The sequence below is a fragment of the Pleurodeles waltl genome, chromosome 10, assembly GCF_031143425.1.
Source record: "Pleurodeles waltl isolate 20211129_DDA chromosome 10, aPleWal1.hap1.20221129, whole genome shotgun sequence".
Taxonomy (NCBI): domain Eukaryota; kingdom Metazoa; phylum Chordata; class Amphibia; order Caudata; family Salamandridae; genus Pleurodeles; species Pleurodeles waltl.
In genome coordinates, this window is record NC_090449.1 from 604,927,535 (window position 1) to 604,950,126 (window position 22,592).

Sequence of the window (22,592 nt, forward strand, 5' to 3'; positions counted from 1 at the left end):
GATCACAGACCCCTTGTTCAAATCTTTTCATTTAAAAAAAATAAAGTTAACGCCCAGGATAAAAAGGTGGGTGGAAGATTTAATTAATTTAATTTCCATGTCGAATATATTCCTGGTACAAGGAATAGTGTGGCTGATTTCCTGTCACATGCTTCTATTGAGAGTGAGGATGAAGTGGATGGTGGATGTGTGGTTAGCTGGGTGAGAGAGGAAGCCATTGCTGAGGAAGAATGGAAGGTGGCAAAGGAGCAGGATAGAGACAGGAAGTTTCTTGAGGAATTTGTTGTAAAAGAGTGGCCAGAGTTTAGAGGCATTCCTGATTCTCTTAGAGAGAAGAATTATACTTTTATGATGATGATGCAGTGTTCAGAAGATTGAAAAGTATACCCCCTTTGGGAATAAGGGAGAAAATGATCAATTTGACTCATGAGGGTCACCTGGGCAGGAGTTTAAATCCAGACTTAGGGAAATACATTGGTGGCCAGGATTGGACCGTGAAGTTGAAACAGTGGTGAAAGACTGTTTTATGTGCACAGAGCGATAAAAGCAAGTGTATGAGTAAAATTCCTCTTTCACCTGGTGATATACCAGACAAACCATGGAAGAAGTTAGGTTTGGATTTTAGGGCATTTTGCAATTATTGCCTGCTAATGAACATTATGTCATGTTATTGGTCGATTATGCTTCCAAATGGGTGGTGACAAAGTGTGTAGGAAGTTTGGACACTAGAATAGTGATTGAGTTCCTCAAAGAAGAGTTCTCTCGTGTAGGGATTACTAATCACTTGGTAACAGACAATAGTGTGCAGTTCATCTCTCAGGAAATGCAAATTCTTTTGAGGTCATTGGCTATTGCTCATTTGAGGACAGCTTTATACTTGCCTCCAGTTAATGGTCTTACAGAACACATGAAAAGAATGTTTAAATCTTGTGTTCAGAGAGCTCTTGAAACTAAGGTTCCTTTAACTGCAATACTCAGGGATATGTGGTGGGTGCATTGCAACACCCAAAATTTGATAACATTATTGTCTCCTTTTGAATCTCTAAAGGGTAGAGTAGGTTGTAATAAAATGAACCTGACATGGATGTACGGGTTGTTGAAAGCAAAACAGTGGGAGGCAAGTTTAGACAGAGGACCTGAGCTCAGAAGAGCATATCAGCAAAAGTATAAATTTAGGTACGATTGCAAACAAGGAGTTTCTGATGTCAAATGGGTGGTTGGTGACTTGTGCTAGTAAAGAAACTTGGTTTTGGGAAGAAAGGAAGATTCGCATTTATGGGGCCTTTCCAGATAAGAGAAGTGAGGAAGAATGTAGTTGTTCCAGGGAACAATGATGTGTGGAGTATGTCTTGCATTGAGAGATGGCGGTGTCCATCTACCAGTCCAATAAGCCCAACAAATCCAAACAAGATCATAGTTAGTACACATCAACAGGAGAGGTGTAAAACTAATTATTCTCCTAAAACAGAATTAGGATCTAGGAGCCACCCCAAACCTGAGTGGTTGAAGGATTATGTACCATGGTTGTAAATTATTATATTTTTGATTGTGTCCATGTTAATAACTTTCTGTGTTTCGCAATCTTTGTGTTTATGCATTTCTGTTTTTCTTATATGTTGGAATACTGATAATAGTGTGGGAAAGGGTATGTGTTGTGAATAACTTCTGGTGCCATGGCAACACAAACTAATGATGTATTAAAGAACTCTAGGAACTAGTGGTTCCAGTTATAGTCCGTTGGGGACCACTGACTTTATGCTGCTGACTTTGGTTGGTGGTAGATTGATAAACAGCCATATCTTCTTCGTTGTATTGAGGATTTGCAACACAAACACTCAGGAAATGTTTTAAATTTCCCTACTTCAGATGGAAGCAGCCCATCCAGTCCTAGTTTTCCTTGGTGTCTTGGACGTATAGCCGTAGAAGTCTGAAAACTGCAAGTACCAGAATGCAAAGGGTTAGATCAGAAATGGATGAACAGCTCATCCCTAACATGGGTCAACCTTAGATTTTCAATTCAGCTGCTTTATATGTAGTCTTTGTTGCTTTGCTGTTCAACGGAAGAAAAGCAGACATCAACCCTAGGATGAAATACTTGGTAGAGTCGTGAAGAAATACTCCATCAGCAAAAAGTAGTGCGGCGCGCCGGAAGGCGTGCTCGGAATATTAACTGGGCTGCCGAAAGGAGACCTGAAAGATTTCACTCATACCAGTTTTTTCTCAGCTTCTTAGCAGTAGAAGTGTCATAGTTCCTCCAGGTGATGGTCGCCATGGTAACCGTGACATCACCACATGCATAGTGATACATAAAAATTCTAATGGCCACGAGAATGGTTGCTAGGATACCCGGGAAAGTCATCGGGCAGGCCGCCCAAGGCCTGGAACCTACGGAGCGCGCAGTGCTTTCGTCGTCGCACATCTTCCTTCCTTTCCCTGCCTGGAGCTTTTGTGATCACCCTCGGGGACTGTCTGAAACATTTTGACAATGAATTATTGATTTTCTCTCTCTTCCTTTCCCAGCAAAGTGTATTAATAGGAAGCATCGCTGCATCGTCCACCGGGGAGTTTCCCCCGGACCACCGCTGCAACCAGGATTACTCCAGCAATAAGTGCTATCATCACCGAGTTAGTCATCATTGTCCAGGCTTTTGAGTGCAGCCATTAATACCCGACTGTGTGCTCACAGTTGAGGCTGATAAGAGAACATGGGCAACTGGAGATAAAGTCGTTTGCCAAGGATCACATGTTTTGGGTAAATAGATACAAGGAGATTCTAACTCGGAATCCCACCTTGACAGGGAGCCACCAGACCGCATTTTCAAGTACCAAAATGTTAAAGAAGGATGTCACTAGGCTTATGTTTCTGTTTTTGATAGCCGTTTTGGCACTGGCAGGTGGAGTGGTGTATGGGGACAGAACAGGTGGCATGCTGTGTTTTAAACACCTTTATTAGCATCGTGCCCACATTTCAGTGCTCTTAATTTAGGATGAGCCCGCCATGCATCATTAACTATTTAGTGACAATATTAGGATAGAATGTACCATAGTGTAATATAGGACGAGTTCGAGAGTAACCTTTCCTGGAATTTCCATGTCCTCAGTATGCGTATTGTAACTTGAAAAGAGTTAAGAGAATTGCCTACAACTGGACTACGCAAGTAATATTGCCTTATATAAACATTTCCATGGTTTCTATGTTATTTATTATATGATTCATATTCATTTGCAGCTCCTCTGGGGGTGGCCTTAATACCCATGGTTCAGAATGAATTTTGCAGGTGTAGATGTTTACTTCAAACCACGTATATAGTTAAGATTGTAAAATAATCTGGTAAAAATGCGTGACAATTGTTAATTTATATTTTTCAGCATATGCTTTTAGTCCAAGAGACTGACAGTGATCGCATATTCAGGTGAACCTTATCCCTTCTTTTGTCGAGTCTCACAGCTGACAAGTGTTTCGCTCTGGGGCTACAGTTGAAACTTGCAAGCTTTTTCAAGTCTTCACCTGCAGGTTCCGCCGTCAGAGATAGAAAAAGAGCTCTCAGTAGAAAAGAAAAAGGACATATTTCAGAGATCACAGAATCTTGGGTGTTAATTTACCCCCAGCTGATATCAGAGAGACGAGAAAATAAAAATATATAGAGAAAAGAGCTAAGAGGAGGAGATAACAGGAGCTGTATCCCAGAGTGTGAGAGCTTGTCACTAAGTTGTGTTATATCTTATGTTATGTTATGCAATTTGTAAGCGCATGGCTGCCCTGAGGCTTCCCAACGCTAGAGGACCAAATCAGGAGATCAAGGTTAACATGAAGGACAGTCGATTCTAAAACAGCCAAGTTTTGAGCTCCTTACGGAAGCTGAGTTCCTGGCTTGTAAACTGGAGCCTGAGAGGAAGGGAATTCCACAGTTTTGCCCCATGGCCCTTATGAAGTATGCAGGTGATGTGGATTGTAGAAGATGTAGGTGACACATAATGGTGTTCCACTGCCGGCATTTCGTTTTGACACATTTACTGTGACAGAGGAGCTGAGCAGACCTGTTCCCTGCTTGTACCGCCTACAGCTGCTGACTCATGATTGAGAGTGTGATGGATTACCCACAACAATTTGGCAAAGAGTGGATTGGTATCCGGACATTTTTGCCACATATATAATTTGCAATTTGTGGATTTCGGCCTCATTTCAGCCTGTCAAAGTATTGGATTATCTTGTTTGAATAGAAAACTGCATGGGCAGGTTATGCCTGGGAAATCTGAAGCCTTACAGGACTACCAGCACTCAAAGGAAATTATCAGTATCCTTGGAGATCTATTTGCATCGTTACACTGTAGGAGGCATTTTTTTAAAGTTATAGTCGACCCTGCTGTATTTGGCAGCGCCTGGGTGCAAACTGTGGAACTCACCTGCATCATAGTGCTGCTACAGAGCATCAAGCGCTGCCATTGGAGGCTACCGGGAGAGGCTGAAGTTGTTGGATAGCAGACGTGGTCTAGTCTCTCCACAGGAGCTTTCGGGAGGGAAGTCACATAGGGCAGGCAGGATTGGTGGGAGAATGCATGGGGGTGGGATATGGTGGGGGAATATATATGGGTAAAGGGGGTGGGACTGGCCTCTTCTGCGCCAGCCCGTTCGCGTAGTTGGAAGTTTGGCCGGTCACCAGAGGTAGGCAGGGCGGGTTCCTGAAGCTATTGTTAGGCAGCGCCGTGGCTCAGAGCCACAATGCTGCTGCCGTAAGGGTCGCACTTCGCCTTCTCAGAGAAACCGGCCTGTCTGGCCTCCTCAGGCCTGGCGTATTGGACCAGGCCTAAGTCGCAATGACGCGACCAGCGCGCGCGGCCTCCAGCGGCATAGCTGCCTCGGTGGCTGTGTGTGGATCGCCTGACAGGGCGAAAAGGAGGAAGTCTGCAGGGGACGGGGACTCAGTGCGTCTTCTCCCCTGGTTTCAAAAGAGGCCAAACGGGAGTCGGGGCAAGCAAGGCAGGTGGTGTGGGGTGGGAGGGTGGGTCTTCTTAGTTATGCTTCTTCGTTGGGGGGGCTCCCTGGAGAGGTGCCAGGGATATGTCCCACAGAAGGGGGCAGGATGCCAGGTGAGGGAGTCCCCACAGGTAGTACGGCAAGCCAGGTGGCTGGCCCCGGTAGCCAGGCCAGTCCACCCCCAGTGGTGCAGGTAGGTAAGGTGGGGGCCAAGAAGGCAGGGACCAAAGGGGCCCCTCCAGGGCCAAAACAGGGAGACATTTTCTGGTGGGCCAACCGGGCAGCCTGTGGCACAGGACTGGTCCACCATGGACATTGAGGCCAGGATTAGAGAACAGAGGAAGGTGGTCAAGGAAATGGAGGAGAGATGGGCCCAGTTGTGTAGGGGCAGGGAGGAGGCCCTAGAAAGAGAACAACACCCGAAAAGGAAGGCAGGCAAGGAGGAGGTGGGGGGAGCGAAGGGCCCTGGGTCTGGGTTGGGCAGTTGGGTATGGGTTCCACGGGAGAATAGTCAGGAGGCTTGTGCGGCCGTGGGGTCCAGTTGTGCGATGGGCACGAGTGGCACATACCGCCATGGGTGGCGCAAGGAGTCAATGTCAGTGGAAGAGACTGGCGGAAAGAAGGTGGTGCCAACGGGGCGCAACACGGCCCCAGGACGTTGGTCTGAAGCGCTAGAGGGGTCTTCGGTGGCCTTCTCTACACCGCAGGAACGTACAGGATGCAAGTATGGCAGATGCCATGAGGGACGTGCTCGTGATGAGTGGAGTGAGATGATGGCTGGGAAGAGTGTGGACGATGAGTGTGAGATGGATGACGAAGTGGAGGTGGATCTGGATTATGAGGATGAGTGGGAGGAATGGAAAGAGGGGGAGATACGCAAAAGCGAGGTGAGAAGCAAAGGTGGGAGGGGGGATGAGCGCTAGAGCGGCGCAACCCCCTCTTCGATTTCTGTATTACAGGAGCAGGCGGTCAGGTGAAAGGCAAAGACGGCAATACATGAGGAGGAACCGGTTCGCCAAGTTTTGACAACGGCCAAGGGAAAGGTTTCCCGGGTTCAAGGTAAGGGAGAATGGTGGTCAGTTTGGGGTGAAGGTCAAGGGATGCGAGTGACTATTACACACAAGTCAGTAGGAATAGGCGATCATTCTATACATGACATATCTGAAGTTAGTGCGGCCCAGGTAGGGGATAGTAAGCAGGCAGTACAGATTGCAGCTCCTGCGAGTGACATAGGGGACACCTCGAAGGGTGACTGTAAGGATGGTGATGACAAGGTCGGAGAGGGGCTTAGGAAGAGGCTCCCATATATGGGCCTTACAATGCCTTTGGGTTCTCCTGTGGCAGAAAACACAAAATCCAGAATTTGGTGATACAAATACGTAGATGTGTTTAAATTGCTCCACAGGGTCATACAGGCTAAGGATGGGTCCAAGGAGGAGGAATGGAAGCTAGCACGTAGGCCCGGGGTGCCGATTACAATGGACAACTGGACATCTGCCTTTTTGATATATGCCAGCATCTATTGTGAAAAATTTTCTGACAGGGCGATTGAGCTTTTTAAATACATGGCTGTTATACGCAAGGCTCAAATGCATTTTGGGGGTTTTGCATAATTGAACTACGACAAAGAGCTTCGGGCACGCGTCAGCGTGAATCAGGAAAAACCCTGGGGGGATGTTGACTCAGAATTGTGTATGCAGTGGATGGCTTCATCCCATTCTGCCACATCCACACATCCTGCCAGTGGCCTACTGGTGATGTACAAGCCCTTTCAGGCTCGTCCCACCCAAGGTGGGGCGGTCACGCTACAGCGACCACAGTTGTCTTCTTCTGGAGCATGCTGGAACTTTAACAAGGGGTTCTGCTCGAGACACCCTTGTTAGTTCAAACACGAGTGTTCCAAATGGCGGGGGCGGCAACCGGTCACGCAGTGTTTTTCCCTCACCAGTCCAGCAGAACAGTGGAGGTCAGCCAGGGGAAGAGGGATGCAGGGCGCTCCTTCGCCAAAGGGCACCTACGCCAATTAAGCTTGAGTTCTTGTTGCCATGGTTGCGTATGTACCCGGACGGGGACATAGCATGCAAACTGGAGTGGGATTTTCAAAGAAGGGTTTCAGATAGGTTATCAAGGGCCGAGACAGAGGAGGTGGGCAGACAACTTGCAATCTGCTAAGGAAAAGCCACGGGTGGTAGCGGACAAATTGGCGAAAGAAGTCGCACAGGGCAGAATTGTGGGTCCACTCTTTGACTGGCTTCTGGACAGATTGATGATTTCACCTCTCGGTGTGGTGTCTAAGTAGGGCCGGCTTTTCGGCGGTGTGAGCGGTGCAACTGCACTGGGCGCCGACCTCAGGGGGGCGCTGTGTTTATCAATAACTTCCAAAACTTGCAATTTAAAAGCACCTGCTGAAAAGTTCCTTGTGCGTTTAACCTTCAAGAAACAATTAAAATGTCAAGATACCTCTTGTGATTAACGTTCCTGCTAGACAGAGAGATGGGAGTTTTGCCTAGTGGCAGCTTTGACTCAACATAAAGTAGAATAGAGGGTTAATATGCCAGCTGCAAAAAACAGAATTTTTGGGGCATATTTAAGAAACAGGACAGTCATGTTTTTCACGTGGACAACATGACGGTCATGGGACTGGTAAACAGACAAAGGGCCAAGGACCTGAGGGTGTTGAGATGTTTATTGTTAAATGTTATATTTAAGGCAGCGGACATTCCTGGGTTGAACAATGCCATTGCAGAACCCCTATCTCGTTCACAGTGGTATCGTTTTCGCAGCTTGGCGCCAGGAGCATAGCAACACAAGACAGCGGTCCCGGCAAACATTTGGGAATGGGGGGCATGATGGTCATTGGGCTGGCGGAGATGTCTTTAGCAGAATCAACTCGGAGGAGTTATCCCCTGGCATGGTTGGAATTTCAGAGTTTTGAATGTTGGGAGGGGGATTTTTGGGTACAGAATTATGACATGCTGCAGTCTTGTACTTTGAGTTTTGTTTTGTTTCTGATTCAAAAGGGGTTGTCGCCTGCAACGATTGGGGGCAAGCTGGTTGGCATATCTTTTTATGGGAAATTGTTTTTCGATTGCCGCCCGGCAAAGGATGATATCCTGGCTAGGATGTTGAAGGGGTGGGGTAGAGTGAGGGCGGACACGGGCAAGGCGGCAAGGGAACCCATTACGTTTGAGTAGTTGTTGGAATTGTTGCATGTGTTGCCAGTTTGTTGTACTGACCCTCGTGTGCTTGCGTTGTTTCGATTGTGCATGGTGTGGATGTTTTTTGGAGCATTTCGGGTGTCTGAGCTTTTGGGTGTGGGTAGAGGTGTAGGTGTGAGGAAGGGTGAAATTTGCCTGAGAGGGGGGCGCTTGGGCATATGGCTCAGAAAGTCCAAGACGGATCACCGGGGGAAAGGAAAGTGGGTGGCTGGAGAAGTGGGGTGGATGCAGCTTCTTGTCCAATTGTTGAGTGGAGCAGTTTTCGGGCTACATGGCTGACTAGTGAGACTGGCGTTTTTAGCCATGCGAGTGGCAAAAAGCTCACTGAGTTCCAGTTGCTGGCTGTTTTGTGGATGGCGCTGCAACAGATTGGGAGGCAGGCACAGTGCTATGGGACTCATTCTTTCAGGATTGGGGCGGCTACTGCTGCAGCGCATCTGGCTGGGATTGGGCAGCGATCAGGGGAATTGGTAGGTGGTGATCGCTGTGCTGCAAGTGTTGTGCAAGGGCTTGAGTTGGGGTAGGTATTGAAGAGTAGGAGGTGACGGGGGCTGGGGCATGGAGGGAAGCAGTGAATGTTGTATTAAAATTTGTTCTCTTTGCAGGTTGTGTGGCCGGCCCCAGGAGTGGGAAGGTGGTCAGTTGGATGGTCGGTCATTCATTCATCCATTGGGCGGCGCGATATGTGGAAAGGCAGATATATTGATGCTCATTGGGACTGTCAAGTAGCCGCCATGAAGTGTTGTGGTGGGGGAAGATCGGAATGAGGGGGGGGGCAATTTGCTTCCTTTTTCTAACATCAGTGATGCCCAATTTGGGTTGTCCGGATATGCTGTTATTCCATTTAGGGGAAAATGACTTGGTAAAACTTTCAGGGCTCATCCTACTGCAACATATGCAACAAGATCTGGAGATGCTTTGCCAAAAGATGCATGGTACCTGCATAGTATGGTCTGAGTTTGTTCCTCAGAGGAAGTGGAGAGGGGTGATGAAACATGGGGATAAGGAGAGGGCTCGGAGGAAGCTCAACAGAGCAAAGAGGGTTTTCTGCTGGGCGCCTGGTATAAAGGTGTTGAAACACAAGGACATTGAGGAAGAAGAGGTGGGGGCTGTTCAGGTCAGATGGTGTGCACCTCTCCGAGCTGGGTAACACGTATTACATCATGGAGCTTCACTTACTGTTGATGGATTTGTGGGGAGAAAAGATGTGGCTCAAGGACAGAGTATAAGTGTACAATATTGCAGTGGGTTCGCTGGTGGGGCTGAAAAACGCCTAATGGGTTTGTGCTGAGTGGCAGTAGATGGGGGAGGGTGGAGAGTCAGATGCGGGCTTGGCCACCCTTCCAGGGGGAGAGAAAGAAACAGGTGAAGGATGATTACATAGGGATGCCCAAAGCAGACAGGGGATAAAAGGAAAAGGGGGATGTGTGGGTGAATTGAAATGGAAGATGGGTGAACAGAGGCAAATGGAGGGGATAAGTGAAAGGAGGACTAGGGAGAGGTTTCAAAGGGGTGGGGGATTTTTCAAGTTGGTTTAAAGTTTAGTATGTACAATGTTATGTATATGAGGTAATCCTGTCCTAAATAAATGGCCTTTTACACTTCATGAACACAGTGTCACTGACTGTGTCCCGATGTATTCATGCGCCGCAAATGATTATTGGCATGTGAATCAGGAAACATGTGGACGGATGTAACGCATCGGGTTATGCAGCGTGACCTGCATAGCAGGCATTTTTTTTTTATTCAAGTGTCCTCAGCATCGCAAGAAAATCAGCTGAGGTAGCAGTTGAGGTTCTTGGCATTACATGTAAGTCAGCTGTTCATGCTCAGCTGCTCGTCTACAACAGAAAACAGGTAAGGGTGTTCACCTCATATTTTAATGCTCTTTTTTCATTAGAAAAAGATATGGGGCTCATTACGAGTTTGCCGGTCCCAACGCGGGACCACCAAACTCGCCATGGCAATGGCGTCTCCCCCGTCCTCTCTCACAGCACAGAAGGGGCTGACTAGCACCCTCAGAATGTGCACTGTCTGCAAAGCAGACAGTGCTATTCCAATGGTGCTGGGCGGGAGGCCCCTGCACTTGTTCTCCTACATCCTTTTCATGGTGGGGAAACCACCATGATAAGGCTGGTGGAGAACAAGGTTGTAATCAGCAGGGCGATGCTGAGTTTAACGCCGCTCTGGCTGATTACAACCAAGACCGCCGTCACCCAGTCGGGATCTGTGATCCAGGCAGGGACGGCAGTCTTTAGGTGCATCCTCCTGCCTAACTCGTAATATGGCGGCCATATCGCCACAGCCACGGCGATCCAACCTCCACTGTACAGCTGGCGGTCCAACTGCCAATACAAGGCTCGTGGTCCTGGGATCACCAGCCTCATAATGAGGCTGTTATTAATTCGAAGGAAGTAGGCAAACCAGTAAATCGTTTGGCTTACTAATTTTGGGAGTGGCTGCTAACTTATAGTACTTTTCACTACTATTTTCCTTTACTGATGCAGCATGGCAGAACAAAATTTCACAATCAGCCCCCACATGCATTTTGGGTCTCAGGTACAGAACCATCCATGAAATGGGTGGAGTGAAAAGACTATTTTATAAATTACATCAATGCAATTGATGAAGCCTACATACTGTCAGCTGAGCAAAAGAAAATAATTATCTTGGATTCATTAGGTTTGATGCAGTTAAAAACATTCAAGGCCTCATTTACAAGACCTTTGCCCCACTGTTGTATCATTTTTTGTTGATGAAACTGTGGCTCAAGCAGTGCTCTACACTGCTTCACATTTACAGGCTGGTGCATTGGGGTCAATGCGTCAGTTTGTTAAACCTTGCATCACATTATACCTGCACCATGTATATTGTATGAAAGGTAGGCCTTTCCACTGGAAAAGCCACACAGAAAGTACGCAGTGAAATTTACAACATTTCACTGCATCATTCTGCGAATTCACTGCATCAGAATGTTACCGCCTGCTCAGAGCAGGTGTAAAACTGATGCATGACTTTTCTCAGTGGGTGCCTCATGGCATTGCTGGAGTAGCGTAAATGTTTTGACGCTAGTCCAGCAATGCATGAGTTTAGCACCACAGATGCATCAGTATTTCAGACACATTTGTGAAAACGTGTGCTCTGGAGCTATATATTGTAAATACAGCACATCCATGGTATCATTATGGGGTCGTAGGGCAGCGCAAGAAATCTGATGCGTTGGAGCCGATTCGTCAAATTCTAGTGAATGAGGCCCTCAGTCTTATGCTGAAAGCCACGGTGAGTGGCAAGGTTAATGCGTTTACTGCTGCAATACAAGACCTGGATAAATACTTTGTACCAAAGGTTGGCATTGTAAGATATAAATTCTTTCAGTGCAAGCAGAGTAAAGGAGAGTCCGTTGATGATTACGTGGCAGATTTTAAAACACTGACAACTGATTATGGAAATGTCCACAATGACCTTATAAGGGATCAATTGGTCATGCATGTCAATAGTCCTGTTATACAGGAATGATTGTGGATTAATGGCATTTCTTCACTTGAAGAAGTACTAACCATAGTACGTTAGGCAGAAGTTTCAGGTAATGTGCCACAGAACTAAAACAATCTGACAAAGATGTGGAGTACGTTTGTAACAGCTCGTTAATCTGAAAAGAAGTAAAAGTATAATTTTAAAGAGAAATGTGGGGATAAAGTAAGGAAATGCTACTGCTGTGACAGCAAAGGGCTCTGGGCTTATTCTATGATGCATCCTGTAATTAAGCAAAAGTAGCAGTTACGGTATTATTGGCAATTTTGCAAAGGTGTGCAAGGAAAAAAAGAACAGTCTTAAATGCATATATGAAGGCAAAAGCTCTAGTGAGAGTGAGGTGGAAAATGTAACTGAAAAATTGGATAATGTTATAAATCTTCAAGAAAAATTTATTCTTAACATTAATGGCAATAGTGCCAAAGCAAACCAGAATGTGAAATGACAGTAGGTGTTGTTTCTATCAGAATTTACAGGATTCAGGATCATCTTTCACAATTGTGAATGTGGATGTGTGGAAGCATGCATTTGTGAAGAAAATTGGCATACACTTATTACCATCTGGTATTAATCTTGAGAGCTACACGGTTGACAGGATTGATATGTTAGGTTTCAGGTGGTTATCATTTTAATTTAAGGACAGGCACAGCAGAGGTAAATTATATGTGGTGAAAAAAGGACCATCTGTCCTTGGATGTCAGGATCAAGGTCACTTACAGAGTATACTGAACCCTAATAGTCGTATAATAGTACTGGTAGTGGATGAAAGAAATTCAATGTACAATGCTGTTGCAAAAAAGTATCCAAAAGTGTTCAGTGAGCAATTTTGGAAATTGGTTGGTTTTCAGGAAAAGATTGTACTCAAAAGAGTACACCCAAAATCCACAAACTATAGTAGTTAAACTTTATTGATTGATTACTTAAATCGTTAAAGAATAAAATGCAGTACTAAATAGATTTTATTAAAACAAGAAAACTTCTTGGCATATGACTTGTTAATCATAGTTTGGTGTCCCCGTGTAAAACTGCTTCCTGCATTGTGCAGTTAGGCCATTTGACATGTGAAAAAGTGGGGGGATTGGTGCTAGAAGGGGCCTGTGCAAATACGTAAAAGTAAAGCTTTATTTATCAATTAATTAAGATTATTACAATATAAAATGCAATAATAACTAAAATTAATTACAGCAATAAAACATCTTGGCACATGACAGCAACAATGACTTATTGCTTGTATTTCAGTATCCGGGCTGTAAAATTATGACCTGTTTTGTGCTACAAGATAAAAGACCTTTTCACATGCAAAAGAGCAAGAGGCTTTGTGCTAAAAGGGGGCCTTTCCAAATGATAACTAAAGTGCAGAGTGTAAGCAGGAAATAGGGACCCTGCCAGTTGATGGTGGAACAGGTGCTTTAACCTTATCTCTGCCAGGGACCGAGTATATCAGATAGGGGAACTGTGCAGACTGGCAAAGTGCCTTCTTCATAGCCTGATCAACGCCCTGTAGGTATTTTACTAAGCAAAACCGCCTAACCTACAGGGAGTACAAGTTAGAGCAGTACAAATTATGGTTCGCGAAGAAGACTCAAAATAATTAGTCAACCTTGTACATTTGGATGTGATCAAGTCAAGAGAATCCTGAATGGATATCTCCAGTAGTCGTGCCATGTCATAATAATGCCAAAAGTTGGTTCTGCATTCATCTACAACATCTGTAAAACAATATTGTCATTGGCCATTTTTCTTTGCGCAAGATCACTGAGATGGTGTCATGTTTCAAGGGGGGCACATGGTTCTCAAACAAATACCTTTCTGCTGCTTACCATCAAATTCCTCTAACACGAAAGTCCAAGGACCTCACGGCATTCATCACACAGTTTGGTTGTTTTCAATTCAAAAGTAAGCCATTTAGATTGGTGTTGGCCACAGCTTTTTTTCTGTGGTTGATGCACAAGTTATTAGTGGCTTGATGTTTTTTCAAGATGATATATTGATGTTTGGGGAAAACAAAGCAAAACATGATGAGAAATTACGGAGTGTGTTGAGAGTACTGGAGCTTAATGGACGGACAGTTGAACTGAGTAAGTGTAAGTTTGCAGAATGTATTTGGTCCATGTGATCAGTGAAGAAGGGGTAAAACCAAAATCTTCACTTATTAATGCAATTAATGTGGCTCCTGCGCCTACCAACAAAAATGAGGTGAAGTCATTCTTGGGGATGGCAGTGTATTGTGCAAAATGTTTTCCAAATTTTTCAAACTGAGGGGCAGACTTATGAAAAGTTGTGCTGCACCCAGTGCAGCGCCACTTTTCTTGCGCCCCTTAGCGCCCCCCATCTCCACCATGTGTGCGTGGTATTTAAAATACTGCGCACCATGGCGGTGGTCAGGGTTACTGGCGTCATCCTTTTTGATGCTGGTTCGGTGCGTTGCAGGATTAGCATAAAAAATGTTGCCGCTAATCCTGCAAAGCACCAAGAGGCTCAATGAAAAAAATGGGAGCCTCCATTTAATACCTGCTCCCCTTAGCAGGTGTTAAAAATGTCAATAAAAATTACGCTAAGAAATCTCTGGGATTTCTTTGTGCCATTTTTTCACCCCCCCAAGTGCCGGAACGCCCCCTTGCATACATTATGCCTGGCACACGCATAATGTGGCGCAAGGGGATACAACGTGGTGCAATGCAAGCATTGCGCTACTTTGTAAATATGGCGCAGCATTTTTGGCCTTCCAATGCCACATTAGCATAAAAAATTATGTTAATGTGGCATTGGAATGGCGCTAGGCCCTTTTAAATCTGGGCCATAGTATGTATTATCAGAGAATTACTTAAAAGCCCACAGTGTGAGGTGGAGGTTAATAGAATCAAGGGTGGCAAGTGCCAACTTTAAGTTGTTTTGACTCAAAACCTGAACATTTCCTGACTACCGATGCAACTAACAAAGGGTCTCAACCCTTTGTTATTTGCATCGGTAGTCAGGAAACACTCAAGGGCTGTACTATCAAGGAAGGATGTTAAGGGTAATGAGAAAATTATCATATTTGGGTCTTAGTCCCGGTCGCCAGCTAAGTAAAAATATCCTATCATTCAGAAGGAGGCGCTAGCATGTGCATGGGCCTTGGAACATTTTCACACTTTTCTGTGGGGTAAACCAGTTACCATTCATTGTGACCATAAACCTTTAATTAAGTGATTGATCTCAGAAGGGAGTGTGACTGCATCTGCAAGGATTGCAAGGTTATCTATGAGAAAATAAGATTATATATACCGCATAGTGTATGTTCCAGGAAAAAACAATGTTCTTGCAGATTATCTATCTAGGATGCCGTGCTCCTTAGAGATATGAGACCTATAGAATGATTTTAAAATTGCGCTAATACATGATTCTGGTGTACCCGCAATTAAAAAAGAAAAGGAATGGGAGGAGAAACAAAAGGAGGATGCTGTTTTACAATTGATTGTGAAGTACATGTATGAAGGATGGCCCAAGAAGGAACAGTTGTCAGAAGAATGCAGACCTTTTTGAGACGTTAGGTCGAAGCTGCCTGTTGACAAAGAACTTATTTTTAGGAGGAGTAAAATCATTCCTCCTTGTGGATTATGAGAGGAAATTTTGAAATTTTGCCATGAGGGGAATTTTGGTGTGGTAAGGACAAAATCAGTTGTCAAGGAGTTGTTTTGGTGGCCTGGAATTGACATAAATGTGGAAAGATTTTAAGGGCTTGTGAGATTTGTTCTTCAGCAAACAAATCTTTACACACACTAAGACCACCCGTGAGTCAATGTATTATTCCTAAACAACCTTGGAAGTGTGCAGCAGTGGATTGTTAGGTCCTGTTGGAGAGTTGCAAAAGTATGTGACAGTGTTGATGGATTTTTTTTTAAGTGGCCAGTGGTGTACATAGTAGAGAAAGCCGACACTGCCACAGTTTTGTAATTTGTAGGCAAAACATTTTGGTCAGAAGGTATTCCAACTGTGTTGTTGCGTGACAATGGAGTTCAATTTTTTTTACTGCTGAGAAAACATATTTTGGAAGAATTGGTGTGAGACACAAACACATATTCCTTTACAATCCTAGCGGGAATGGCAGAGCGAAAAGGTTTAACAGGGTGATCAAATTAATTATCCAAAGCAGAGTTGCGGAACAATGCAACTGGTGGGTTGCTGTATGGAAGGCTGTATGGGCATATAGGGTAACTGTGAATGATTCTACAAGATTAGCTCCCCTTGTAATAATGAGAGGCGGAAACCCTAGATGCAAATTTAGTCTTTCATGGCTACGTTATGGTGCACTAGAACAATGGCCTCCTGAGTTAGTAAGAAAGAAGTTGGAAGACGCACATGTTAGGAGTAAGTCTTACAGCGATGATGCACATACTGCTCAACCTGTTCGGATACAGGTAGGGGATTGAGTACGTGTGAACAAACCTTAAAAAGTGTCCAAGGGTGAAAGTCAGTTTTGTACATCTGAAGTTGTGAAGGAGCTCCTGCAGAATGCGGACAAACTAGAAAATGGGAAAGTATGACATCTGAAACATATTGCATTGTGTCCAAATGGTCAAGGGAAAGACCATGATGAGGAAGTGTTAATGGAAGTAAGAATTCCCATTGTTGAAAGACATGATTGACGTTGCTGGAGAGCAGTCTACGTCTGCATTGAGTGAAATTAATGAAGCTTCACGCATGTCTATTGCAGTCTCTGTATATAAGGAAAATGACAATTGTGAAAGATCTTGTGAGAGAGACGATGGTGGTGAAAGATCTTGTGAGAGAGTGTGAGGATCGGAATCTGAATTGGTGGAGCTGAATGGTGAAATGAGGAAGAGGGAATTACCAGGATTATTGAAGTGTTTTGTAGTAGGATAAATCTTGAAAGTATTAGGAAATCTCTGTTGACACATATACATCGTAGTGGTACAGTTGTTTTTGTGTTGTGTTCTTTTTCTTTGTCTTTTTGTTTTCTATTATTCTTTATTGGGGTTTTGTTCTTTTTCATTTTAGAGAAGGGGGATATGCTGTGTTATTTACTTATGAAGTATGCAGGTGACGTGAAATGTAGAAAATGTAGGTGTGACATAATGGTGTTTTCTAATACGGCCTTCCGTTTGACACAGTTGCTGTGACAGAGGAGCTGAGAAGACCTGTTTCCTGATTGTACCTGACTTATAATGAAAAAAATATATATCCACTCCTACAGCTGCTGACTCCTGATTGAGCATTGGATGGATTACCCACAGCACACTAGTTCCCCATGCTTCATTCATATAAAAGGAGACTACGCCGTCCCTCCTTGCTGTTTGGGTAAGGAATAAACATGCTATGTTCTTTTGTTCTTTGACACATTATGACTTTTCCATGGTCCTTCTGCAGCAGGAGTTGTAGTACAAAAAATGCATCCACTGTGCTATTTTCTGAGTGTATAACAGGTGTAACCCCACAGTACACAGGACAAATGTTTTCAAAGAGTGCAGTGGAACTTTATTTTTAACATTTTGAACCTCAACAAAAGAACAATGTTCCTTGTGTACTACACAGGTGCATACCATCTTTCCTTTTGCAGAGAGAAGGTGGGAGAATGCCAGTGAAGGTCTTGCTGTCCAAGATAAATGAAGCCCTTTAAGTGGCTAGGTTTTACCAAGTACGACACGAGATGATCATTTTCCAATCTAGCATCCAGGCAATTGAGCACTCACTCTCTACACCTATAACTTAAAGCTATTGCAAGCTTCAAGAAACAAACAACAAGGACAATACTTTTGGCGATAATATGCCAACACATGTAAGCACAAGCATTCACCAAAGCTGTTCACTTAAGTTGCCTGGATAAATTATGTTCATCACATTAAATCATGCTTATTGGTTTTGCCAGTGCTAGACAAAGGCCCTCATTCTGACCCTGGCAGTCTAAGACCGCCAGGGCCGCGGGCAACGGAAGCACCGCCAACAGGCTGGCGGTGCTTCAGTGCCCATTCTGACCGCGGCGGTAAAGCCGCGGTCAGAAAAGGGGATCCGGCGGTTTCCCGCCGGATTTCCCCTGGCTGGGCTGAACCTCCATGGCGGCGCTGCAAGCAGCGCCGCCATGGGGATTCCGACCCCCTTCCCGCCAGCCTGTTTCTGGCGGTTTTGACCGCCAGAAACAGGATGGCGGGAACGGGTGTCGTGGGGCCCCTGCACTGCCCATGCCACTGGCATGGGCAGTGCAGGGGCCCCCTAACAGGGCCCCAGCATGATTTTCACTGTCTGCATAGCAGACAGTGAAAATCGCGACGGGTGCAACTGCACCCGTCGCACCCCTACAACACCGCCGGCTCCATTCGGAGCCGGCCTCTGTGTTGCAGGGCCTTTCCTGCTGGGCCGGCGGGCGCTCCCTTGGAGGGCGCCCGCCGGCCCAGCGGGAAAGTCAGAATGGCCTCCGCGGTCTTCTGACCGCGGAGCGGCCATTTGGCGGTTCCCGCCAGTATTGAATAGGGATTGCTTTCAGAATAAAAATGCATATAGGATGTAAAGAATTCTATTTGACAAGCAGTGTGGTAATTGAGGGGACTAGTCAGATGTAAAATAGTCTCTTGTATTCTAGACAAGCACTTTTTGGTCGTTGATTGATATACCAGCTATTCAATAGCACAGGGTGAGAAAGTAACCCTTCTCTGGTTATAGCCAAAGCTTGCACTGTATATTTTAAAGAATTGGTAACAATACGTTTAGATGACAGTTGCACTGTCAAGCCAAACCTAAAAAGGTGAGAAGTAGCTGCAATAAGGACAATCTCTTACATTCAATCATCGATGTACAATCTCAATGATCTTTAACTCCTTAAGTGAACTGCCTGTATCCTCTGAGTGTTATTAGAGCCCTCGGGTGCCCAACACTTCTTTATTGTAGCACCAACAGCAGTGAATCTCATGATAGTTAAAGTAAGGAGGGTATCTCTGTCTGACCAGCATCTAATTTCCTTTATTAACAGTACATTTTCTCAGCTAATGGTAATGAGGGACAGGGTTGTAAATAGACATTTTCTCTTTTTGGCAAAGTTACTCTCTTTTTTATTTATTTTCTTTGGAAAAGAAAGAGAAATAATTACATTCACACATCATTTTACCCGTAACATAAGATTCAAAAGATGATTATATATTCCCATTAGCCTGGAAGGAGGCGAGTTACTCCTTTGTCATCAGAACAGAATTTTAGATGGAACCTTCATTCATGGGCCAGAAGCCAGTTCTGGAATTGTCCCCAAATAACTTTCCCTTTTTTTCTGGCCGATCTCCCTTTACGGTCATACAGTGGGATCTCCAAATTATACACAGACAATAACCTGCCCAGCCACTGCTGGCATGTCAGTGGTTGCGGATTCAGCCAGGCAGAGGAGATACATAATCGATAGACCGCCATGGCCAGAAAGATAAGCGCCCTATGTCGTCCCCTCGTTTCCTCCGCAACCCCTAAGACCATGATCTCAGGGGTAAGGACCACCTCATATCCCAGTATTTCTTTTAGCACGAGTTGCATACCGTCTCTCAGTACCGTCAGTTCCCCGCACGTGGCAAACATATGAACAATATCTGCTCCATGCGCTCCACACCATGGACAGTTTGTCACTCGTGAGCCCCCCCATTTGACAAGGTGAGCCGGTGTATAGTACAGATCGAACATGGCCATATAGTGTTGTGCTTGTAGAGATGAAGAAAGTAACATAGTATGTCCCAGTTCAAGTGATTTGAGAAAATTAATACCTCCATCCACCAATTTGTCCTTCCACCTCTCACTATGCTTCCCTAAATCATCAGGTTGTTCTGCCATCACTGATGAGTAAAATAGTTTAATAGGCATATTAGATTTCCCCAAAATACCCTTTAACAACAGATTATTTCTGAATCCCTGTGCCCCCCCAGTTTTTTTACCCAAAAAATCTTGTATCTGTAAATATTTGAAGAAATCCCTTTGTTCTAGACCATATTGTTCTTGAAGACTCCTCCTAAACACCTTCACTCCGAGATCATCATAGAAGTCTCCTACACTCTCTATGCGTCAGGAGGCCCATTTTACCATATGGATATCCTTAAATATTTCGGGAAGCGACGGGTTGTTCTTGATTATTGTATAATAATAAAATCTTCCAAGCCCATTCTTTATGCGCCATGACCGCCAACATCTATAAGCCGCCTCTAATACCTTGTATCTGGCTTTCTTATAGTACCCAGGTTCGTGGAAGGTGAGCAGACATCCATTAACAGCCGATCCCACAGATATTGGGACCGTCCTCCACCTCATTGTCCCCTGCCCTTCCTCCCAATAACGGGCGCATATATTGAAAAGCTGCTGCTGTTTGGTATAATTTCATATTCGGTAGGAACCACCCCCCCTTTTCCCGAGGCAGACATAAATTTACCCGCTCTTCTGCACTTGTCGTATGCCCAAATAAATCTCATGACTACCCGCTCCATATCCTTAAACCAAGTGTTTGTAAAGTTTAATGGTATGGCACGGAAAATATACAATAGTTTTGGGAGGAGAATCATTTTGACCATATTCCACCTCCCCATTATAGTCATATGCAAATTGTTCCATCTATGCATATCATTTTTGGTCTTTGCAAGTATTGGGTCTAAGTTCAGGTTGATGATTTCTCCTACTCTTGGTGTAATATCAATACCCAAGTAGACTGCATGATCCACCCTCCGATTGTCCTGAGAATTCGTATATTGGTTAACCAGCAACTGTGTTTTAGTTCTATTTAGCAGATACCCAGAGAACATTCCAAATTTGCTCGTCACCTCTTCCATTTCTTTCAACGCTAAATCCGGGTTAGAGGTTACTAAGGCTATATCATCCACATATGCTAAAACTTTTGTATCCCATCCATGCCTACACACCGGCGAGATCTTACTATTCCCTTCGAGCTGTCTAAGCAGGGGATCTATATATAGAGCAAACAACAACGGGGAGCAAGGGCAACCCTGTCTAATGCCGCGCCCTACTTGGATACATTCAGACTGCCCTCCCATTAATTGTATTCTCACTCCTGGCGACCTGTAAATACCTTTGATTGCCAGAATGAACTTCTCCCCAAAGCCATAGTTCTCCATAACCTGCCAGAGATATTTCCAATTAACCCAATCAAATGCTTTCTCGGCATTTAACAATGTGACAGCCATGGGCTCCTCCGCAACTTCTGTCGCATCGAAGAGCGTAATAACTCTTCGAATATGTTCAACCGTGTCTCTGCCCGGGACGAACCCATGTTGTCTAGGTGTTACCAATTTCTTGATCACCAAGGATAATTGAGCAGCTAGTATTTTTTAATAGATTTTAGCATCGCTATTGATTAATGTAATCGGACGGTAAGAAGCCGGGCTCTGTGGAGCCTTCCCTTTCTTAAAAAAACCCGACTATATTGGCCATTCCCCATGATGGCGGGATTTCTCCACCATTCTGTACCTGAATAAATAACTCTATCATCAGAGGAAGTAACACTGTTTTAAAGATTTTATAGCTCTCTAAGGGGATCGCATCAGGTCCAGAAGCTTTCCCAGTGGTGAGTTCACTTAATGCCTTATCTATTTCTAGACTATCAATCTGTCCCTCCAATTACGAATGATCCTCCTCTGTTACTTTGTTAAACCTAATGGAGCTTAGAAATTCTTGCCTCTCTGTAACTGAAGATCCAGATGTATCGCTGTAAAGCTCCATATAGTATCTCTGAAACACCTTCCTGATTCCTTCTGCATCTGACACTGTTTGTCCTTGCTGATCCCTAATCTCTCTGATGAACCCAGCTGCTGCTTTAAGCCTTGCCCTTACCGCAAGCAGGTGCCCGGTTCTTTCTCCAAACTCATACACTTCAGAGTGTTGTGCAAGATATTTCTTCCGCTATTCTTTGTGCAGTGACCTCATTTATTGCTGCCCTTGCTATAGCAATATGCTCCTGAATTTAGTTTATATCCTCCCCTTTTCTATAGTTATAATCAGCTGTCTTTCTGCATCTCTGAGTTTCATATTCAAATCCCTTACTCTGCCTTGGATGCTTTTTTGTTTCTTAAGGCTAAAGCTCAGAGTTTCCCCACGTACTCCTGCTTTCAAGGCATCCTAGACTATCTCTATAGGGGCAGACCCCAGATTAATCTCTAAGAATTCCGCTATCTAATTCTTCATATATTCACAATATTCAAAATCTTTAAGGATCCCTCTTTCAAAGTTCCACCTCCTGGCATTATACTCCAGACCATCTAGCTCCAGATCAAGTACCAATAGGTTATGATCTGACATAATACGTGGGAATAATTCCATACTAGCAGGTGTTAACAATTCGGGGGATATCAAGAAAAAATCTAGTCGAGCCAATTTTGCGTAAGGGGCAGAGAAATAGGTGTACCCAGGATCTGAGACGCATAGCTTAACAAAGGCATCTACCAATCCTAGCTCCTTCTGAATACCAACCATTGCCTTAAATACACAAGGCTTACGTCCCTGGTATTTCTTAACTACGGGCGCTAATAAATACTGTAATCCATCCCATGAGCCATTACAATTGAAATCCCCACATAGAATATACGGGGAGGCCAGCCAGTTAATTCTATAGCTAAAGTATCCGTTACTACAGGATCATCGGTTACTGGCCCATATACAGAGCATAAAGTAAAACATCCTTTACCATAGAAGCATTCTACAATAGCCCATCTCCCATTCCTGTCAGCCTTCTGTCTAGCAAATTTTAGTCTATTACTCCGATCCAATATTGCCACCCCTTTAGTTTTCACATCTTGTTCTGAACACACTACCATTCTCATACCAAGTGATCCTAAAATTCTGCGGTTCTTATATTCCACATGTGTCTCTTGTAGGCAGTAAATGTCCGCCCTAAGAGTTTTAAG